At 38.6% G+C, this 22,119-nt stretch overlaps 2 long non-coding RNA genes across 2 annotated transcripts in view; one reads left to right on the forward strand and one right to left on the reverse strand.

The window, feature by feature from the left end:
* LOC116538198 overlaps positions 1–4,437 on the reverse strand; it is an 18,481-nt gene extending 14,044 nt beyond the window's left edge. Inside the window, exons 1-2 of the long non-coding RNA XR_004263549.1 lie at positions 4,427–4,437; positions 1,332–1,334 (exon numbers count right to left, since the gene is read on the reverse strand). This is a non-coding gene — a long non-coding RNA (uncharacterized LOC116538198). The remainder of the gene's footprint in view (positions 1–1,331; positions 1,335–4,426) is intronic.
* Positions 1–9,319, forward strand: part of LOC116538199 — a 19,545-nt gene extending 10,226 nt beyond the window's left edge. Inside the window, exons 2-3 of the long non-coding RNA XR_004263550.1 lie at positions 9,011–9,015; positions 9,309–9,319. This is a non-coding gene — a long non-coding RNA (uncharacterized LOC116538199). The remainder of the gene's footprint in view (positions 1–9,010; positions 9,016–9,308) is intronic.
* Positions 9,320–22,119: the final 12,800 nt, after the last annotated feature.

Below are 22,119 nucleotides of genomic sequence, written 5' to 3' on the forward strand. Positions count from 1 at the left end.
GTGCGCTTCATTCAACTCCTGTTTGTTAGCAAAACACAATAGAAGATCAGTCCACGAGAAGTCAAGAGAGTCATTTCCTTGCTAACAGTCAAGAAAGTGATTTGTGACATGCTTGTTGTGCTTCTGAGAGAATGCAGAAGGAGTTGGGAAGAACACAGTCTTCCTAGATGGGTCACTGGCTGGCAAAATTGGATTTTAGCCACATAATGTGTTCATAGTTGACCTATTTCAGTACATCACACATATGGGTTTCAATAACCAAGGATAAAGAGGAGAAAGCAATAATGATGACAGCTCATTCAGCTGGGAAACCCTCAGGCACAGGGTTTTTTCAGTCCTACAATCCTGCATCAAACCGTAGCAGAGAGCTCAGCAGAGGCAGAGCGTTAGCATGGCTCCCGGTCATGTTTATGGCCCTGGATTTCTAATCTGTCCACCTCTGCTCTGTCTTAAGACCTCAGGTGACCAGCTCTCCCCAGGTCTCAAGGGCCTGTCACATGTCGTATTACCTTCCTGTATATTTTGACAATTCTACCTAAATTCTTCAGTGATCGCTCTTAAGATAAACCCCAGCTAGAGTGTTTCAATGATACAGGGGCACTCTTACGTTACCAATCACCTTTAAGAATAATAACAGTGGCTCTATGCTGGGGACTGGGGACTGGGTACTAAGCACTACTGAATCATCCCCTTTAATCTTCAGAGCGCCACATTTTTAAATTTCCCTTTCATAGGTGAGGAAATAGGGGTTCTACAAGTGTAAGTGCCTTGCCCAAAGTTACATGGCTGTGAGGAAGCTGAACCTTGATTTAAACCCAGAACTCTTGAATTTCAAAATCAGTGGCCTTAATTACTCTTCATTTGTTTACTTGATTATTGTGGGTCTCTGCCTGTCAACTATTGTGCTCACAAGATACAGGATAAATAGCCAACATCAACTGTTGATATATATCCATAGAAAATGAATCATTCTAATAAATATGTTCATCACAGCACTATTCTCAGTAGTAAAGACATGAAATCAACCCAGGTACCCATCAACATATAAAGAAACTGTGGTACATGTACACCATTGAATACTATGCAGTCCTGAAAAAGAACAAAATCATGTTCTTTGTAGCAACATGGATGCAGCTGGAAATCATTATCCTAAGCAAACTAATGCAGAAACAGAAAATAAAATACTACATGGTCTCATTAATAAGTGGGAGCTGAACAATGAGCACTCATGGATATAAAAATTGGAACAATACACATTAGGGAATACAAGAAGGAGAAAGAGGGAGGAGGTAAGTGTTGAAAAAGAAACTGTCTGTTCAGTAAATTCTCACTGCCTGGGTAACAGATTCATTCATACTCCAAACCTCAGCATCACGCAATATGCCTCTGTAACACATCTACACATGTATTCCTGACTCCAAAATGAAAGTTGAAAAATGAAAAAAAAAATGGGATCAGATGGTCCTTACTCAGCCCTGTGCCTTGCCTGCCCCTGGGCTCCTGTGAGAGACTGGCCAGTGCTGTCCTTGCTCATGGTTTGTGCCAGGCTTGGATGTGCTTTCTGCTTGTTCACTTGGAAGAGGAGCTCCATGGGAAAGGGACGTGAGTATTTGCTTCACTTTCCTGTCCCCAAACACAGCACAGCACGGCCTAATAAAATGTGCTGAATAAATACTTGTTGAAAGCATAAATATAAAGAAAAAATATTTAAGCATGTGAATTATGAAATTTTTTAAACAGTACTAAGGGAATGAGATCAAATCTCCTATACAGCTAGTGCTTGACTTACAACCACTATTGGGACCAGCAGTCTGGTCGTAACATGATTTGGTCGTAAGTTGAGTAGGCTGTATGTACAGTTGAAATGGTGCACGCGGAGATGGTAGTGCTGCCGGAAGCTGGTCCGCACTGTCGTACGCCCAGCTGGGCAACGTTTGTGCTGCCAGACACGGAGCAGTCACGGCTAGCGATTGTGGTCATAAAGTCGAATGGTCGTAAGTTGCATAGGTCGTAAGTCGATCAATACCTGTATGTGAATTATGAAACTTTTCAAATGTAGTACTAAAGGAACAAGATCAAATCTCCGAGTAATACTTGTTCTTATTTTTTTATGAATAGAGGTGATTATTAACCTTGGTGAAATTCAGTGTTTTAAGTTTATCAACCTTGAATACACATATACATGCATTTCCCAATGTTGATGTATGGGAAGCACAAGCCATGCAGAAGCCCCAGGCAGGTGCTCTGATCAACAGCTCAAGATGAATGTCCAGCTGACACCAGCACCTGTGGCCAGCCACGTGAGTGAACCCTCACTGACGTCCAGTTCCATCAAACAAACCTCCAGACATTCTCAGCACAGAGACCTCTATGTAAAAACTACGCAGCTGAGTTCAGGCAGGAAATGTGAAAGGTGTTTCTTCCAAGCCGCTGGCTTTCTGGGTGGTTCGACAGCAGGAGAGAACCAGAACAGTCTGTTCACCGCACCTGCCCCCTCAGTGGTTCCCCTGTGTCCAGACACTCCATTGCCTAAGCTTCGTCACCCAAACCCTGGATGCAGTCACATCCTCAGGGTCTCTAACCACAGGTTCTTGACTTAGGGTGGCTGACGTGTTAGTGTCTGCCAAGATGCTCACTTCTTCACCTTCCTGTACTGACTGCTGCTCCGGCTGATGTCTGCATTCCCTTTCTCCTGGAAGCCCTCCCTAATGAACTCCCTCTCTCTAACAGCTGCAACTCCTTGAGGTCGGAGCCTGTCTCTTCCACTGTGATGCGCTGCACATAGCGGGTGCTGCATAAATTCAAGTTATATCAAATCTAGATCCCAGTCGGTACAATAGATTGAGCTTCGGAGTCTCCCAAACCTTCTTGCTACCACACTGGCTATTTTCATTACACAATCCAAAGAATTTAGCTTCAAATGCCACATCTCTCATTTTAGGTCAGAAAGTGTGAAATTTTAGCAATTACTCGGGAGGGACTCAGGAGAGTCTGGCATGACACGTGGTCTAATCCAAGTGGACCTGGTCAGAGCCTGCTGGAGGCTTTGTGAGCTGAGACCCCACTGTGTGCCTGGTTACCCTCCACTAGGATATGGAGTCTATTCACTAAATACTCCGACTTATTGTTTATATTTCTTGAGTGGGAACATGAGATTGTTGAAAACACACAGGTGATGAAACTCTGTGATTTTTTAGCCAGTACAATGTGGGAAGTTTTTCCTGTGTATTAAGAAATTAATTGGGGATGGGGCGGCTTGGTTTAAATGCAGCCATAGATCCTCATTCCTGGTTCACTGGTTCTCCACCTTCCAAAGCCGGCACACCACCTTTGAAGCCCAGCCTCAAACCCTGGAGTTTATCCCTTGTCCTTTGAGGATCCAAATACAAACAGCCTTGGCAGGGCACTAGTGCCCTGTCCTGCCTCCACTGCAAAGACCATGTGTTCCCTTTGTCCTCGTAGATCATTTGTCAAATTTTTCTCCAACCAAAGATTGGGTCAGACGTAGCCCCTGTGCAACTGACATGAGATCTACATATCTGTAAGTGGAAGAGCAAGCAGGCCACCCACTCTTCCTCCTAGTGAACCACTGGCGCAGCAGTTACATCTTTAGAGCCCAATTACACGCTTGACTACACTACCAAACATCAGTGCATCATCCACTCCATCTGAAATTAAGTTTTATTTAAACAGGTCAAATTTTATCCATCCTTTTAAAGCTAAAAATCTAAAGTCATTCAATGAATCAATAATGCGATTATAGCAGTAATCAAAATAGTGGTAACATTTACCAATATGAAAAAGTCACAGAATTCAAATCACACTTGGATCTTCAGTGATTCAGGTGTGCATCCCCCCACACAGCAGGGGCTGGTAGATTGAAGATGAATCCCTCCCATGCACGTGCCATCCCCAGTCAGGTCCTTCCTCTTCACTGTCCGTCAGCTCACACAATGGGAAGGCTGGCAGGCTTGGTGATTCCGCCGTTGATTTTTCAGTGTTTGGCCACCTTTTATGTAACCACACATGCCCCAGTCTTCACTCCAGCTGAAAGAAAAGGAGGTTTTCTGTTGCAGTGAAAGAATAAAGTCCATCGGTCTATTAATAGGAAGACCCAATTTAAACAGTGAGCCAGAGGCCACAGCCTTCATAGAAAGAATCAGGAGAGGACAATGTTTTTGTTCATCCTTTACAAATTCTTGAGTCTTAACCTACATGTAACTTCCATCCCAGATTCAAAACCGTGACCTTTTGCATAACTGCAAAATCAGAGGCAGAAAAAATAAGTGGATGTTTTCCATCCAGATATGTCTCAAGATTAAGAAAAATTTCAGAATTTAGCAATGCAAAGGTAAAGATACTACACTGATTCCGCTTGTGACAATATCCTAATGATATAATCACATGTTGCTGTTCCGTGTTTAACCTAAATAGGAGAAAGAATCTAAGACCCCTATCCAGAATACCGATTCTAAACAAGAATTCCCTTTGAATTTCAAATAGAAGTATTTTTAGCAATTTATACCTTCTCTTTACCAGCCAATATTTATTTTTATCCGATTCTGCTCCTTCATAGCCATGGCCAACCACCAAAAGAGCGAACTCCATTTTTATACGGCTGCACTTTGGCTCAAAATAAACACCTGGTAGAGTAATGCACCGGAGGGTAGAGGGGCTCTGCCTGCGGCTCCGTCCTCACCCGAACAACCTCAGGCCTGCAATGAGAGCTGTCGGAGCAAAGTGGAAACTCCTTCCTTCCAGGCTCCAGCAGTCAGTGGCTGAGCTGGGCCGTTGGGAGGGATGGTGAGGGCTCCACCTGCCAGGGCGCAGCTGGCCATGCCATCCCATCCACCCACAAGCTGGCCATGCCATCCCATCCACCCACAAGCTGGCCATGCCATCCCATCCACCCACAAGTTGGCCATGCCATCCCATCCCCCAGAAACATCTCTAGAGCCCCCAGTGATGGCTATGCTAAGCACGCAGTTCCTCAGGAGCACCCCAAGCTTACATAGGCCACCCTCCTGTCATAGCCTCCTCCTGATGCCACCTTCTGAGCAGGGCCAGCCCCTGCACTGGCCCAGTCCCACCTTCCTCCCAGGCCCAGGGTCCAGGCTGCCAGAGGTGCTGAAACCGTGGTGCTGCAAATGGAGATAAGAAAGGACGGGCAGGTGGGCCACACTTTCAGAAGCATCTTAGGGGCTTCTCCATTCCCCTCACATGCAGAGCCTCAGAGCAGGTACATGTCTCTAATACAGTTATCTCGGGCAATGACGGCTATAGGGTGTGTGTGTGTGTGTGTGTGTGTGTGTGTGTGTGTGTGTGTGTGTGTAAGACTAAAGAAGAAACAGAGAGTTGAGAAGGACAGGAGAGAGAGACCTGGAAAGAGGGAGAACCAGAGGAAGGGATCAGAAGGGGAAGGAGGAGGAGAGAGGAAAGAAAGGAGAGGGGCGGGGAGAGGAGGGGATGGACCCAATTAGGGAGAGAAGGAGAGAGAAGAGAAACAGAGAGAAGGTGAGAGAGAGAAACGGATCAGAAGAAGGAGGAGGAACTTCCTCGAGGCTTTCTCCACCATCTCTTAGAAATGTCCCTGGGGCTGCCTCTGCTGAAGAGGATGCTGCCAGCCAGCGGAGAGAGTGAGGGTGAAGGGCCGGGGGGTGAGACAGAAGCAGCTGAGAATCAGAATGTTCTATAATAGCAGCTTCAGCCGTGTGCCTAGAGCAGGGCCCAGAGCATGGCAGGCACTCCGTGAAGATCTGTTGGTCATCAATGAATTGAACAAGTGAAGGATGGATGAATGAATGCGGTGGGGAGCAGAATGCTTCCATCTACATAGACCTTCACTCCAGGCAACTGGGCACAGACACGGTGCTGCCAGCTTCCAGTGCCTGTGGGCATCAGTGGGTAAGAGCATGTCCCCTGTGTCACCCAGAGTACAGCCATATACAGGCTCCTATGGGGGAATATGGCAGGCTAGCAAAGAAGATGTCTCCAGGTGCCCCCAAATGAGGGTCCCACCCACACTCCACCAACCCAACCCTGGGGAAAACTCCACCCAGATCAGCTCAACAGCACGGGAGGCGAAGCCCTGGCCCTGAGCCTGATATTTTCAAGCCCCTGCAGGAGCTACTTCCTTTTAGGACAACTACAAGCCTGTCCCCAATGAATTCTAAACCACTCTTGTGTTTACTGGTTTGTTATAAACAATACTACAAAGGATACAGAGAGGAGACATTTAGGGTGAACTATGGGAAGGGGCGTGGAACTTCTATGCCCTCACTAGCTGCATCAGCCTTCAGGAACCTCCAAGGGTTCAGCTGTTTGGAAGCTCTCCCAACCCTGACCTGTTGGGCTTTTACAGAGGCTTCATTATGTGGGCATGAGTGATTAAACCACTGGACATTGGTGATCACTTCACCTTCCGCTCCTCTCCCTCACGGGAGGTTGAGGCCAAAAGTCCCAACCCTCTAATCCAGCCCTGGTCTTTCCAGTGATCTCTCTCATCCTGAAGTTCCCTAGGGGCCTTCAGCCACCAGTCAACTCGTGAGCATATAAAGGCATCACTGTGGAGATGGTAAGGATTTTAAGAGTTGTATGCCAGGAAACAGGGCCAACGACCAAATATGTATTTTACAATATCACAGTCTGTGTGTCCAGCAGCACCTGACACCATTCTCATTATTTTAATGTTTTCCTTGAAACAGTGAACAGCTCCAGCCATTTGAAAATTGAACACTGAGGCAGACGCAGATGGGCAAGGACTAGAGTGAATCAAATGGGAAGTCGTGCAAAATTTAAGGGGGGTCAGAAAAGTAGTCAAGATAATATTTTAATGCAATATTTCCAAGAACACAAATGTAGGCAAAAACTCCATGATGAACTTCAAAATATCAAAATTTTAAACAAAGATCAGCATGGATGATATTCAAAACTTCTAACCACAGAAATGTCATAGTCCATAGCCTCTAAAGAATCACGGCTTTTCTATGAATTATATATGAGGTTTTGCTTACATTTCTAAAAGACCTATGTTACTTCAAAAAACTTTAAAAGCTACTTCTTTAAGGGCAACATCGTACATTTTTGCAGAAATTTTAGGCATGTTGGCAAACTTCTGGAGGAGATATTACAGGAACAGAGAGAGATAATCCACAGATTACTCTTATTCCTCCAATGTGTAGTGAATAGTATGGTCCTGATATCCATTAGTACTAAACGGTGTGCAGTATTTTAAAATACTTAACATGTCAATCTAAAGAGTTGTTGCTGTCCTTAAGATTGTTTTCTTGGGTTGGGGTTTCTACAAAGACTTTGAGACAATGATTCCAGTTAAGGGGTTGCCTGATACGGGGAGGCAGCTCAGGTAAGAAGGGACAGGATAGGCTGCTTTGGTTGTTCAGTTTTTAAAAGCCTATTGGCTTCTTTGTGAATTTCAAGTGAGCTCTGGTTTAAACAGAGCCCGTGCAGCTTCTTGGGGAGGTCTGCGATCCTCTTATTCAGTGGTGAAGGGAGTGAAGATTGGATTCTTCTAAGGAAGGAAGACATTTTCGGTGTAGAGAGCTAATCGTTCATATTTTTTTCTTTCACTGTTTTTCCTTGGTGGTGACAGTGACTGTACCTCTAAGACTCTGTGTGTCCCTGAGGGGTCTTTTATTTTTTTTTAATCTCAAGGAAGTTATGGGCTGTGCCTGGATCTGGGCAGAGGGCTGAGGCCCAGCTGGCTGGGGCTGTGGGACTCTGGAGTTGCCCTCACTCACGGTGGCCCCTGGCCTTGGCACAACCCCTACCCCTGCAAGCCAGGGCTGGGGATATTGGGCTCTGCACATCCCAGGCTGACTGAGGAGCAGAGTCAGGGGCCAGAGACTACTTCTCTCCCTGATCTTTCAGACGGTCCTATCAGCCTCAAAGGGAGCTGTTTCCTTCCACACTGCTTCTTGAGTGAGGGACCCACACTGGCTGCCTTAGTTTCCTTGCCTTGCTCTCCTATCCTGCGGAAGCTGCTCCTGCCTTGACCTCTCCACCAGGTTCCTCTCTCTGTGCAAGCCGCCAGCTGCCCAGTGCAGAGTCCTCAGCCCTGCCCCCCAGGTCCTGGCTTTGTCATGGTTCTCCACTTCCTCTCCCTGAACGGAGCCCTCCCCCAGCTCTCAGGAGTCTCCAGCTGCTGTTTTCATCCTTCCTCTCTGAACACCTGTCTGTTTTTCTCCCCAGTCAGGTATTCCTAACTCAAATTCTATCCTTGGCTTTCATTTCTAAGCCATGTGCAAAACCTGCAGGTGTAAAGAAAAAAAAAAAAACACTTTTTTTTTGGTCAGAGATTTTAACCTCCTATCTGGCACTAATTAACAAATAGCTTCCCAGAAATATGCAACCTTGTACGCTCTCAGCAGCATAGCTTCTAATTCCAAAGTTAGTTGTGTCAGTATGCATTTATTTCTAGATATAGATCTTTATCTAGATACAGACATGCCCATAACATTTCCCTTGGTACTAGTCATTGGAAAGATCATGTCTTAGGGTTCCATCGTTATAGATACATCTCATTTCTCCAGGTGACTCATTTTCACAAAGGAGCAGGTGCCTGTGCACAGGGGTTTGGCAAGTTGGTAAAGTGAGAAGGCGAAGTGCACAGGGCATGGCAAGCCCCTGAAGCCCGAGAAGCTGCTGTGATGGGGACCGTGGGTAAAGGGAGATGGATCTGCAAACGGAGACAAGGCTGAGGTCATCCCATGCCCCGATGGCACTATAAGGAATTTAGATGTTAGTTTCAGTGACAAGAACCATTTGAAGATTTTTAAACAAGGGAACAACTTGAAAGGATTCATGTTAAAATGTAGATTTGATCTTTTTTTTTTTTTTTCCCCGGGGTTGCCAAGGTAGAGTGCAGTCAGTCTCGGCTCACTGAGACCCCCACCTCCTGGGTTCAAGCCATTCTCCTGCCTCAGCCTCCCGAGTAGCTGGGACTACAGGTGCACGCCACCACAGCCTTCTAATTCTTGTATTTTTAGTAGAGACAAGGTTTCACCATGTTAGCCATAATGGTCTCGATCTCTTGACCTTGTGATCCTCCTTCTTTGGCCTCCCAAAGTGTTGGGATTACAGGCGTGGGCCACCGCACTCGGCCTAGATTTGATCTTTTTAAGGGCACAGAGAACTCTCAAAACTCACTCGGGCAGCAGGATATTTAAAGGAGACCTGAGGAATGGCCAAGCACCCCAGCAAAAAGCGACAGGCCAGGATGGAGCCAGCAAAGCATGGTTGTTTAGCCCTGGGAAGATGGGACCAGCCAGTGGGGAGCAGTTGCTGGGCAGTGGGGGCTGGTTGGGGTGTCATGGATGAAAGAAGTAGAGGTAATCCAGTATAAAATGAAAGAAGATGTATTGAGGCTTGTTATTTAAATAGAGCTTGTTTAATCTGTATAAATACTACTGATGACATTTTGCTTATGTTTTTAGATTTTGCATGTTTCCATACAGCTGCTGCCCACATGACCCTTTTTTGTTCCCTCCCCTCCCCTCTCTTCCCTCCCCACCTCTCCTCTCCCCACCCCTGCGCTTATCTCCCCCTTTCTCCACTCCTCTCTCCTCTTACCTTTGGTTATGATTTTAAAGATTTTATCTTTTAAAGAAAGCCTTTGATTTCTGATTGCAATTTCTCCTAAATCCACTAGGTGGAAGTAAAGTATGTGATTTTATTTTTCCCATGCCATTGCAGTATGTTTTAGATGTAAATGGGTTTACATTAAATATGTGAGTTATCTTATTATAAAAGTGAAAGATATTTATTATATATCCTTTTGAAATTATCAAAAGTCAGAAAAATATGCTAAAATTAAACTGTATTGCCTATACCATATTCATAGCTAACCATTCTTTCTATGTAATTTATTTTAAATTTATATATTTTGTTGTTAATTGACATCATACTTAAAAAATTGTTGTTTCCTAATTTATTTTACCTACCAATGCATCCTAGACATTTTTCTATATTATTCTCAATAATTTGAAATTGTAATATAAAATTATAATTAATGTATATTGTGTATGCTTCTATACCTCCATAGATATAGTCAAGGTTTAATAAATAAGCATTTATAGTTACACATGTACGTGTTTGCCCACATCTCCGGCCCTTTGAAATATTTATTTGAGGGTCAAAAGGAATGGACATTTTTTGGACCCTTGATCTGTTGCATTGTTTGCGAAATGGACGAAACAGGTACCTGCTTGTCACATCTGTATCTGAGAGGCCCCTCCATCACATCACCCCTGCCCCGCCCCCACCCTGCCCCCATCCCCCGCCTCGCCGAATCTAGATCAGTGTCTTTTTGTTAAGTAATCTTAGTCTTCTGACTTTACTTCAAAAGGTGTAATGGTAAAAGAGCTTGGCCATATTCCTGCATGGACGCTGATGTGCTCAACCAAACTAAGTTTTCTTGGTTACGAATTCGCCAGAAAAATTTTTAAAAGTAAGAAGAAAGGCATTGGCCAGCAGATGGCGCCCTAGCATAAAAACAGAGGTAGATGAAGAAATACTGATTTTTCTTGCCATGATTTCTCTCTAAGCAGTGATTGAATTAGACATAAATATGCTGTAAGGAAGTTGTTAAGAATGAAAACAGCCAATGCTCAGAGTTAAGAAAATGCAATGGTTTAGCAGGAATCCATCCATGGGAGTACAGAAAGTTGAAAATGTTCAAAATTTAACAGTTGGCTGTGCTATGTTTGCCAGCTTAGTTAGGAGTTTCAGTGCTTTCCTAGTGAGGACCCAAGAGCAGTGATGAATCGAGGTCTTTATATCTAGTTAGGTCTCCTCAACCTCATATTTTCTGTTTTTTTGTGGGGCATTGTTCCTCCTACCATGACCCCAGGGCTTACACATATGCGAAGTGGAAAATCTAAGATCTGTGCTTGCAATATGTCTTCTCTGTAGTACAGGTATTATAATTACAATTTCCTTTCTTAAAGGTAGGGTAGGATCTAATAAAGGAGCACTATGGAGCTTTAAATATGATGAATATCTCTACACTTTCACTTGTAATCATGATAAGTTTTATCAGATCATCATTGTCTAGAGATACATGGGGTAGATGGATAGAATCTCTATATTAACATTTGCATCTTTGTGTAATATATGAACCACACATACTCATTCTAGGTTTTCTGGTTGTTCTTGGTGGCAATGGTGATCTGATAGACCTATTTTACCATGGTTACAAGTGGAAATCTAGAGATATTTATCATTTTTTAAAGCTTCGGAGTGCTCCCTTTTGTGGCTGTTCTACTAAATTCCCATTGGTGAGCACCTCTGCCTTCGAAATTTGGTCATTACAAACAAGCAAATGCAAATTTCTCAGTGCTTTTTTTTTTTTAGTGGTTTTATAGTTTTTTGAGGTATGACTGATACGCAAGAAACTGCATATATTTAAAGTGTACAATTTAAAAAGTTTTGACAGAAATACACACCTATGAATCAATCGCCATAATCATGACTGCTAACATAACTACATCCCCAAAACTTTCCTTTTACCTCTTTGTAACCGCTTCTTTCTCTTACTTTTATGGCCAAGCAATCATTGGCTGGTTTTCTTTCATTTTGAATTGATTTTGCTTTTCTCGAATTTTACATAAATGAAATCATACAGTACATGCCTTTATGTCTGGCTTCTTCCGCTTTTGAGATTCATTTACGGTTGCATGTATTAGTATTGCATTCCTTTGTGTCATTGTGTGATAGAGCACATTTTGTTTAACCTTTCACTTTTTGATGAACATTTAGACAGCTTCTATTTTTTTTTTTTTTTTTTTTTTGCCTCTCAGGGGAAATGCTTTAGAGTGGGATCACATTCAACTCTTTTAAAAATAAATTTTATTGTATATATTTAAGATATACATGATGTGGGGCACATATAGTCAGTTAAAAGTGTACTGCAGTGAAGCAAAGTAATATGTCCATCATCTCACATAGTTACGCATTTTGTGTGTGTGTGTGTGTGTGTGTGTGTGTGGCAAGAACTAAAATCTACTCATTTAACATGAATTCCATACATAGTACGATTTTGTTACCTGTAATTCTTATGTTTTACCTTAGATCCCTAGACTCATTCATCCTACATATTCACTACTTTGTATCCTCTGATCTGCATGTCCCCACTACTACTCCCCCGACCTCCATGGCTCCCTGCCCCCCACCCATTGCCCTGTAACCAGTGTTTTGTTCTGTCTCTGTATACTTCCATTTTTTTTATATAGAAAGAAAAACATTGCATCTCACTTACATGTAGAATTTTTTTTAATGTGAAACATTTAACCTTTTAATAAATCCACAGAAAGTTACTGATAGTGGTTGTGCTAGTTCACATTTCTACCAACAGAAGAGTTTGATCTTCTTTACCTCTGTTCCAATATGTGGTGTGGTCAGTGCTTTTACTTTGAGTATTAGGTGCATAGGACCCTCCCATTGTGGTTGTAATTTGATTTTTCCTATGATTAATGATATTTCATTTGCTTGATTGCAAAACAGTCATCTTTTTTGGTGAAGTATCTGTTTAAGTCTTCTGCCCATTAAAAGCAAATCGTGTTTTTTAGTATTGGGTTTGAGAGTTCTTTATTGTAGTGGGAAATCAGAGATCTGGAGAGACGGATGGGGTTGCAGGAGGATCTTATTTAATGGAATCACTTCCTAAGTCTGAGCAAAGGACTAAGAAACCGGGGTACCTTTTATGCACCTAGGATGATGCAGCAGGAAACGGGTTTGCAGAAGCTAGATCAAAGAACAGTTAATTATCTTATAACATGTCATGTGATATACTTTACATTTGAAAAGTAACATTTTGAGAAACACATTGTACAGTTTCTATCTGCTCCATGACCTAATTTTTAGGTGCCTGGGAACTTTGCTAAGAATGTGGGGAGGACAGATAAAGTTCAATGGTTTGCAGGAAGGCAGTTATTCTGCCTTAAACAGAACTGGGGAGGTATTATATTAAATAACACACAGCACAGCAAAATTTTACTTTATTATATAGCAACTACAAATTATAAGGTTTTGTTTTGCTATTACTATTATTTAATTTCCTTTGTCATTATATTTACTGAATAAACCTCTCTATTGTATATATGTTTTGAAAATATTCTCTTAGTCTATGGCTTGTCATTTCATTCTCTTGATAGTATCTATAAGAGTATCCTTTGAAGAACAGGCAGTTTTAATTGTGATTAAAAACTAATTTATCAAGTTATTCTTTTATGGATGCTGGTTTTGGTACCATATTTAAGAAATCTTTAAGCCAGGGTCACAAAAGTTTTCTCTTTTTTTTTCTAAAATGTTCTATATGTTTACAGTTTTGGTCTGTTAATGATTTTGAGTTCATTTTTTGTAGAGCAAAGTATGGGCCAATTTTTCTCTCTTGTGTATGGATATAAAATTATTTCAACATGATTTTCTATCACACTGTCTTGGTTACTGCAGTTTTATAATAGTTCTTTGAATTCTATATTGTGATTCCTCTGTCTTTTTTATTTTTTATTATTTTTTTTATTTTTGAGTCAGAGTTTCTCTCTGTCACCCAGGTTGGAGTGCAGTGGCATGATCTTGGCTCACTGCAACCTCTGCCTCCTGGATTCAAGCAATTCTCCTGCCTCAGCCTCCTGAGTAGCTAGGACTACAGGTGTGTGCCACCACACCTGGCTAATTTTTGTATTTTTAGTAGAGACAGGGTTTTACCTTGTTAGCCAGAACGGTCTTGATCTCCTGACCTTGTGATCCTCCCACCATGCTAGGATTACATCCCCTATCTTTATTCTTTTTTCAGGTTGTTTAGGATGGTCTAGATTCTTTATATTTCTAGATAATTGATTTTTGTATCTTGTATCCTGAACCTTGTTAAATCACTTATTACTTTTGTAGAATTGTGTATTTCATTATTTTTTTTAAAACATAGACAGTGTTTCTGTGAATAATGAGAGTTTTATGTTTTCCTTTCCAATATAAATGCATTTTATTTATTTTCTTACTATACTGGCTGAAACCTCAAGTGTAATGTTGAATAGAAGTTGTAAATGAGGACATACCTGTCTTGGCATGATTTTGAAACCAAACCAAGATAAATTTGTGTGTGTGTGTGTGTGTGTGTGTGTGTGTGTGGTTTGTTTTTATAAATAATCATATAAATTGACTTCCTGCTCTTAAAGCTTGAAACTTTTGTTTTATCTGAGTTTCTTCCATGGGAAATGACTTTCAGGTTTCTCAAAAAAGGTGTCAAAGAACTGAAACTTAACAGATCACCACATCCAGATAATGAGATGCTGGACCTCTCATTCATCATGATTGCTTCCTGGCCCCTCCTTAATTCCTGTTTTCTTACACATTGTTACATTTTTTTCCCTGCTGTATACGCCCCTAGTTTTTGTTTTCAGGGAGATGGATTTGAGGCTGATTTCTCATCTCCTCCTCTCCATCAACCAATTAAAGCCTTCTTCCTTGTCAGTACTTACTGTCTCAGTGATTGGCTTTCTGCATTGTGAGCAGCAGGACCTTGATGAAACCCCTGATGTTTCAGTAGCAACTTGAGGGATGAAACATTTAATCTTTCATGATTAAGTATGTTTTAGATGAATTTTTTAATTTGGTATTTACCACATTAAGGAAATTCTCTTCTAATCTCAGGCGCAAATAGTTTTAATAGGAATGAATGTTGGATTTAATTAATAATGTTTCTAAGTCATTTTTCTGCATATCATGATGATCAAATAGTTGTTATTTTTTAGTTTGTTAATATGGTGAATTACATTCATTGATTTAAACATTTTAAACTAAGCTTGACTTCCTGGGGTAAACGTCACTTGGTCATAATGTATTATGCTTTTATATATTTTTGGAATCAATTGGCTAAGATTTTGTTTGAAGTTTTTGAATTTATATTCATAAGAAATGTTGGTCTGTAGTTTTCTTTGTCTAGCCTTGGTACCACAGTGGTATTGGCCTCATAAAATGAGTTAGAAGATTTTGTAAATAGTTTTTCTTATTTTTTTCCATAAAAAATTGGTAGAATTTACCAGCATAGCCATCTGGGGCTGAAGTTTTTCTTTTGGGAAAAGTTTCAATTACAAAATAAACCTTTGAAGTAGATATAGGACTCTCCAAATTATTTTTTTTAATGAGCTTGGAAGTTTGTGTCTTTCAAATAATCTATCCATTTAATCTAAGATGTCTAATTTATTTGTGTACATTTGTTCATCACATGTCTTTGTCATGTTTAATATCTGCAAAAATTGATAGTAAAGTTAGCTCTTTATATTTGATATTGGCAGATATTTTTTGTCATTTCCCTTTATTTCCTAGTTCATCTGGCTCTAGTTTCATTAATTCTATTTGTCTTCCTTAGGAACTATCTTTTGGTTTCATTGATACTCTTTATTGCTTTTCTGTATTCTACTTATTAATTTCTTTTTTGATCTTTATTTCATTTTCTCTACTGTGAGTTTCATTTTGTCTTTTCTACTTAAGATGGAATCATAAGTCAATGATTTGAGACTTATATTTTCTTCCAATATAGGTATTTACTCTTCTGAAAGTTTGTCCTATGTACTGCTTTATTGGCATTGCACAGATTTTGATATGTTGTGATTTTATTTTCAATTAGTTCAAAATACATTTTAATTTCTCCTTTGATTTGTTTTTGACCCAAGTTATTGAGAATTACGGTAACTTATTCTGAAATATTTGGTGATTTTCCATAAGTCTTTTTTTGCTACAAATTTCTAATTCCTTCTATAGTAGGAAAACATATTTGTATAGCTTAAATATTTTCAAGCTGAGATTTGTTTTATGGTACAGAATGTGGTCTCTCTTGGTATATGTTTTGTTGTTATGTACTTCTAGAATGATATATACTCTGCTGTTGTTAGTTCCAACGTTCTATATACTTCAGCTAGGCCAAGGTATGATAGTGTAGCTGAGATTTTTTTTAAATCTTTACTGATTTATCTCTATCTTTGGTCCATCAATTATCAAAAGAGGGAAATAGAAATTACAGATACTAATTTTGGATTTTCTTATTTTCCTTGCATTTCTATTTATTTTTATTTATAAATTTTGAAGTTCTCTGTGTGTGTAAAAATTTGGACTGTTATATCTTATTAATAAATTAACACTTTTATCATTATGAAAATCTTTTTTATTTGTAATATTATTTGCTTTGGAGTATTCTGTCTGATGTCAGTATAGCCCATCCAGCTTCCTTTGGATTAGGATAATATGTATTTTTCTATCCATTTACTTTAAATATATTTTCATATTTGTAGGTACTTTTTTGTTGGCAGGATATAGGTTAGTATTACTTTTATGTCCAGGCTTTATTCTCTGAGTTTTAATTATTTTTTCAGACTGTTAGATCTAATGTGATTGTTGATATGGTAAGGCTCAGTCTGGCATCTTGCTATTTTTTTTGTATTTGTCCAATCTCTTCTTTGTTCTATTTTCCTTCTTCTGCCTTTGTTTGAATTAATAGAATGTTTTTATGATTCTACTTCTATCTACTGTTGTATATTTTATTATAACACTTTGGCTATTTTAGTGGATGCCCTAAAGTTGATAGTAAACATCTTTAGGTTATTGCAACCTACCTTCATTCACATTATACACTTCCTTTGTGGTATAAGAATCTCACAAAAGTATATTGCCATTTCTCCCCTTTCACCTTTGCAGTATTATCGTGTATTTTACTTTTGCATGTATTATAAATCTTAAATGACAATGTTGTTACTTTCATTTACATTGCCGTTTATTTATAGAGACATTTAAATTGTAAGGAAAATAGTTTATATTTGCTTTTGTGATTGCCTTTTACAGTGTTTTGATCCCATTGTGTAGGTATGTATTTCTTTCTGGTATGATTTTTTTTCTGTCTCTGGTGCTTCCTCTAATACTTCTTGTAGTGCCGGTGCACTAGTGATGAATTCCACTAACTTCTGTGTGTTTGAAAAATGTATTTAGCTTATCTTTGTTTTTGAAACATTTTTGCTGGTTACAGAGTTCTAGATTAAAAGAGTTTTCAAAAATAATTTTTTAAAAATTTCAGTATTTAAAAAATGTTGCCCCAGTGTCTCGTTATTTCTATTTTTTCTGAGAAGAAATTTGATGTCATTCTTCATTTTGCGTCTCTTCTGGCTGCTTTTAAGAGTTTTTTTGGTCACATATTTGGAACAATTTGAATATGATGTACTGTGATGTTGTTTTTTTCATATCTTGTTTTTGAAGTTTGTGTCTGTGGAATTTTAGTTTTTATTATGTATATAAGATTTTCAGGAATTTTTTAAACAATATTTTTGCTTCTTTCTGCATTTTATTCTGTCATCTGTGGGACTCGATTACATGTAAACTAGGCTAGTTGAAACTCCCATAGTTGACAGATGCTTTATACATTTTTGATTTTTTTCCTTTCATCTTGTGTTTTATTAATTAATTAATTTATTTATTTATTTAGGAGATGGAGTTTCCCTGTTGTCATCCGGGCTGGAGTGCAGTGGCATGATCTCTGCTCACTGCAACCTCCACTTCCCAGGTTCAAGTGATTCTCCCACCTCAGCCTACCAAGTAGCCTGGGTTACAGGTGCATACCATCATGCCAAACTAATATTGTATTTTTAGTAGAGACGGGTTTCACCATGTTGGCCAGACTGGTCTCAAACTCCTGACCTCAGGTGATCCATCTGCCTCGACCTCACAAAGCGTTGGGATTACAGGCATGAGCCACCATGCCCAGCCTGATTTCTGATTTCTGTTTTCATGTCTTCAAGTTCACCTGTCAATCTTCTGCAACATCTAATCCACATTGGCCTAATTCAGTACAGTTTCATTCTACACAATGCTGTTTTCATCTCTAGAAGCTTGATTGGGTGGTTCTTGTATCTTTCATGTTTCTAACATTTTGAATGTATACAATCCATTTATAATAAGTGTTTCAGTGTCCTTGTCTACTAATTCAAATACCTGCATCAGTTTTGATTGGTTAATTTTTCTCTTTATCTGTCATGCTTATCTGCTTTTTTCTATTCTTTTTATGTTTATAGATAATTTTAAAAGACTTTAATTTTTTTGAGTTTTAAGTTTATAGAAAAGTAAGTGGAAAGACAGAATGTTCCTAATCCCCTCCCCCACTCATTTTTCTCTTATTATTTACATTTTGAATTAGTGTGGTACTTTTAAAAATAATTGATGAGTTAATATTGATATCTTATTATTAAATAAAGTAAATAGATTACATTAGGGTTTACTCTTTCTGTTGCGCATTCTATAGGCTTTGACAAATATACAGTGACATGTATGTATCATTGCAGTATCATATAGAATAGTTTTATTTCCCTAAAAACTCCCTGTGCTTCACTATTTATATCTCTCACTCTCATTTATATCTTGTACACTCTCTTGAGCATCTGACAAACACTGACCTGTTTTTTTTTTTTTTCATTGCTGTCCTCATAGTTTTGCCTTTTCCTGAATCTCATATTGTTGGAATAATACAGTGCATTGCCTTTTTACATGGACTTTTTTTTCACTTAGCAATATGTTTTTAAGATTTCTCCATGTATATATTTTTACATAGACTTTATTTTCAGAGCAGATTAGGTTCACAGTAAAATTGAGCAAAAGATAGAGATTTCACATGTACCCCTCCCCACGTTTGTATCAATGTCCCACTATCCATAATATCCTGCACCCCCAGTATCACTATCAATATCCTGTACCAAAAGTGGTACATTTGTTGCTATGGGTTAATCTGCAGTGAGTGACACATCGTTATCACCTGAAATCCATAGTTTGCATTAGAGTTCACTGTTGGTATATTTGAGTTTTGACACATGTATAATTACATGTATTTACCATTAGGAGGCAGAGTAGTTCTACTGCCCTAAAAATCCTCTGTGCTCTGCTGATTCATCCCTCCTTCCCCGCAACCCAGGCAAGCGTTGAACTTTTTATAGTCTCTCTAGTTTTGCCTTTTCCAGAATGTTACACAGTTAAAATCATACAGCATGTAGCCTTTTCAAACTGGATTGTTTCCTTTAGCAGTATGTATTTAAGGGTTTGCAATGTACTTTTATTGCTTGGTAGCTTATTTATTTTTAGTGCTGAATAATATTCCATTGTCTAGATATACCACAGGTTATTTATCTATTCATCTACTGAAGGACATCTTGGTTGTTTTTAAGTTTTGGCATTTCTGAATAAAGCTGCCATAAACATTTGTGCGCAGGTTTTTGTGTTGATGTACATTTTCAGATCATTTGGTAAAATATCAAGGAGCATCATGTTGGATTTTATGGTAAGTGTGTGTATAGTTTTGTAAGAAACTGCCAAACTGTCTTTCAAATTGGCTATAACATCTTGCATTCCCACCAGCAATGAGTATTCTTGTTGCACATCCTCATTAGCATTTGCTGTCACTGTTCTGGATTTTAACTATTTTAATGTTTTAATTTGCATTATCACAATGACATATGATATGACACATCTTTTCATACGCTTCTTTACCATCTCCATTGCTTCTTTAGTGAGGTGTCTGTTAAGGTCTTTGGCCCATTTTAAACCTGGTTTGTTTTCTTATTATTGAGTTTTAAAAGTTACTTGTATATTTGGATAAGAGTCCTTTATTATGTGGTTCTTTTACAAGTATTATCTCCCAGTGTGTAGCTTGTCTTTTTATTCCCTTCACAGTGTATTTTACAGAGTAGATTTTTTTATTTTAATGAAGTCAGCTTATAAATTCTTTCATGGATTATGTTTTTGGTGATTTATCTCTAAAGTTATTACAAAAATTAAAGTCATCTAGATTTTCTTCTATGTTACCCTTGAGAAGTTTTATAGTCTTTTATACTTATTTCTGTGATTGGTTTATTGGAGTTAATTTTGTGAAGGGTGTAAGGCCTGTGGCAAGACTCATTATTTATTTTTTTTGCATGTAAATGTCCAAGTGTTTCAGCACCATTTGTTGAAAAGACTGCATTTTCTCCATTGCTTTATTACGTTTGTCCCTTTGTGAAAGATCATTCGACTGTATTGATGTAGGTTTATTTCTGAGCTTGTTATTATTCTGTGCCATCGATCAATTTGGCTATTACTACATGGTCTTGATTAGTGTAAGTCCTGAAGTTGTTTAGTGTCAGTTCTCCAACTTTATTTTCCTGCTTCAATACTGTGAGTCTTTTTACTTTCATAGAAACTTTAAATTTAATTTGCTGATATTCACAAAATTACTCTCTGTGACTTTGATAAAAATTGCATTGAATCTATAGAAAGCATCTTTAATTGCAGAAACAATGTATGTGCTTATTCTCTTTATCAAAGTAAAGTTACAGATAAGCCAAAGTGCCTTTTTCCCAAATTGTCAATGCTAACCACTCCTAACAGAAAACTGAGGTAATTGTTCTGTTTGATGTATTCTTTCATACTTTAAAAACATGTTTATATACAAAATATATGTCTCTAGGAACAAGTTGGGAAAAACTGACATCTGGACAATATTGACTCTTTCTGTCCATCAACACAGAATGGCTCTTCATTAATTGAGTTATTCTGTGGTTTCTTTTATCGGCATTTTGTAGTCTTTCTCATATAGATCTTATACATATTTTTGCAGCGTATACCTAGAAATTTCATTATTAGGGGTGCAAATGTAATGGTAATATGTTTTAAATTTCAAATTTCATGCTGACATATAGAAAAGTAATTGACTTTTGTATATTAATCTTGCATTGTGCAACCTTGCTATAATTGCTTATTATCTCCAGACTTTTTTTGTTGATTCTTTCATTTTTTTGCATAAGTGATTATGCCATCTGTAAAAAAAGATGATTTTATTTCTTTCTTCTCAATCAGTATATCTTATTCCTTTTCTTGTCTTATTGCATTAGATAGGACTTTTGGTATGATATTGAGAAGCAGTGGTGAAAGGAAGTATCCTTGCCTTGTTTCTGATCTTAGGGGGAAAGCTTTAAATTTCTCAGCATTGAAAGCATTTTTAATTGCAGAAATAATCTTTGAGCCTATTCACCTTATCAAAGTAAAGTTACAGATCAACTAAAGTGTCTTGTTCCCAAATTGTCAATGCTAACCACTCCTAAAAGAAAACCAAGGTAATTGTGTTTTGTATATTCTTTCATACTTTAAAACATGTTTATGTATAAAATATATGTCTCTAGGAAAGATATATGTATGTGTGTATATTATATTGACATATATATTTACATATGTATTTCCAAATTATACTTAAAAATAGAATGAAATGGTTAACTGTGTCAAATATTGCTTAAAAACAGTAAAAGACTACTGAAAACAGTTCCTTAGATTTTTACTGATGCTATGGTCAAATCAACATGATCATGCTGGGTTGAGGAGAGAATTAGAAGAGGGAAGCAAGACTACATTTATAGTTAAGTCTTTCAGGAGTTGAATTCTAAGGCAGCAGAAAACAGTGGGTATGATAGGGGAGGAAGGAAAAAATTTTCTAAAATTGTTTCTACTTTCTTTGTAAATGGCAAGCATAGTCCTCTTAGAGTAAGGATGGAGAAGTCATGTTGCCCTACGTTGCTCCAAAGAAATTAGTGGTCTCTGGGACATGCTGAAATAATATACTCAAGGACACTAGCACAGTAAGCAAATAACTCAGAAGACAAAAATTCTAATCAGATCTATTCAAGTCCAAAGCCTGCACTGCAGAATTTTTCTGCAGTTTGCTCCGTTGACAGCTGACATCAGAATCCCCTGAGATTTTAATTTAAAAATGTGTTCCCAAACCTCACTCCACATCTACTGCCTTAGAATACAGAAAATTTATATATGAAGAGTTCTTCAAAGTCATTCTTACATACATGTAAGTGTGAAAACCAGTAATGTCTACTTTCCGTCATAACCTGAGAATCACAGAGTGAAATTCCTGTAAGTAGCAGGCTGCCAGACACTTAAAAGAGTCAAAAATGCCATGAAGGGAATTGTGGTAACCTGGGGTCCAATTTGAACATGTTTAAAGCACCAGGTGGGTGAAAGAAAACATATTTACAGGCTAGATTTGTGACTGAATTATTATACTACTTTCTTCAAGAGGAAGCTGTTTGTAGCAGCAAG

Source organism: Sapajus apella, unplaced genomic scaffold (genome assembly GCF_009761245.1).
Source record: "Sapajus apella isolate SASKATOON/1434 unplaced genomic scaffold, GSC_monkey_1.0 scaffold118, whole genome shotgun sequence".
Taxonomy (NCBI): Eukaryota; Metazoa; Chordata; class Mammalia; order Primates; family Cebidae; genus Sapajus; species Sapajus apella.